We start from the raw sequence: 1,838 nt of genomic DNA on the forward strand, positions 1-1,838 counted from the left end.
TCAATGAACCAGCCCAAAGAGCAGGTTTTCCTAAGTTACAGAACACCAGAACACAGCCCCGCAGCCATCACGTAGCAGATTTCTCTTTTTTCTTTTCTCCCCGAGGAACTTCCGGAGCCCTGTCAGCTTTAGAAATCTTTTCACTTCACTTCAAGGAGCCTTTTAGATGGAGTGAACATCAAGGCCTGTCCCTGGGAGACCCCGAGCAGGCACAAGGCCCTGCAAAGGCCCGGGACTCCAGCTGGGATGCCAGGGGAGAGAAGCCTTGCAGGCTCTCGGTTTGAAGGTAGAGCTGGCATCTTCCAGCTTGTTCCAGTGATGTGAGGACTCCACTTGCATTTTTCTGTATGTTCCTACCACCCAACCATGTCCACACCTTGCAAAGGTTTTCTTGATCCACCAGTTTGTATCCAGAAGGCTGCTGCAAAAATTGTTGTGCTGGCCCATGGCTTAGACCACATCATTCCACCCCACACTCCTCCCTGGCTCCCTCTTTTCTCTGCCCCACTTATAGACTGCTCGTCTCCCCTTTCCAAGCCCTTCATTATCCACCTCTCCTCCACCCATCCTCTCCCATGCAACAAAGGCAGACTCCATCACCCATTCCCAACAAGCCCCTTCATGCCCTCTCCTGCCCCACTCACTCATCAGGCGTCTGAGCATTTGCAGAGCCACCTCATCACCCCCTGCAAGCTCTGCTTTGCCGTGACCCCCACGGGAGCCTTCGCTGTGGCTGCTGGCAGAGCCTCGTGGCTCCCTTGTGCTCCCCACTCGGCCTGTGCCCGGCTCCTGCTTCTTGACTCGAGCTGCGGCTGTGGAGAACATCATCCCGTGCGTGTGGACTCCACGAGGTTCCCCAGCATTCCACAGACAGGTTTTCAGCCGCTTTAGCTCCCCCAAAATGAGCTAAGCCAAGTCTGGGCCGATGACTCCAGAGGTGAGACGATGCTTCATCTCCAGGTGCCGAAGTGGAGGCACCGTTTCTGCCCTTCAAAGCATGTTTTGCTCTGTGGCTGCAGTACAGCGGGACAAGCTGAATCCTACCCCACAGGGATGGTGTTCCAGACAAACAAGGACATTCCACACTGAGAACTCCCACAGATTTAGGCGCTCACCAGGTCTCATCTTGAAATCCCGGCTCTGAGCACCAGAGTCCAGTCAATTACTTGATGCTAACATGGGGCTTTCCAGAAAAATCCCTCCGTCTTTCCCAGCCTGCCTAGCCCTCCGGGTGCCTGATGTTCCCACTAGCCAACTGCTCCTCCAGCCACCGCGCCGCAGACAGCGGCGAGATCCCGTGCTGATAACACGGGGGCTAATGGAAGTGGGGGTGATTTCCCGGCAGCAACAGGGCGCAGGGGAGCAGCCTGCAGCCGCCGGGGTGTCTCTGAGCCCCGCTGCGGGCCGGGCTCTGGTTCCCGAGCAGCCGGGCTGTCTGCACGGGCTCTGCCGGCACACGCTGCCGGCCCCGCGGCCTCGCCGGGGCCCTGCCTCCGTGACCCAGCCCGCTGCAATTCCGCGGTGAAGCCGCAGAGGTTTCCCACAGGTTCCCTTGGATTCAAACACCTCCCAACACCTCCCGCCAGGGCAGGGAATCCGCTTCCATGGGAGACTCCTTTCTGGAGCAGCTCTCCCGTTTCAGAGAGACAGTTGAGGGGAAAGAGCAGCTCGTCAAGGACCAGGGGAGACAGGGCAGTGTGGCCGAGGTGACAGCGGGTGTGCGGGAAGGCCCCCGCTTTCCTCACGCAGCAGAACGGGAGCAACGCGCGTGTTTCGGGGCGCGTTACCGAACGGCGCGGCACGAAGCGCAGCCGGGGGAGCCGGGGCCGGCTGCGCAT

This window comes from Nothoprocta perdicaria, unplaced genomic scaffold (assembly GCF_003342845.1).
Source record: "Nothoprocta perdicaria isolate Ctin4 unplaced genomic scaffold, notPer1 scaffold_2, whole genome shotgun sequence".
Classification (NCBI taxonomy): Eukaryota; Metazoa; Chordata; class Aves; order Tinamiformes; family Tinamidae; genus Nothoprocta; species Nothoprocta perdicaria.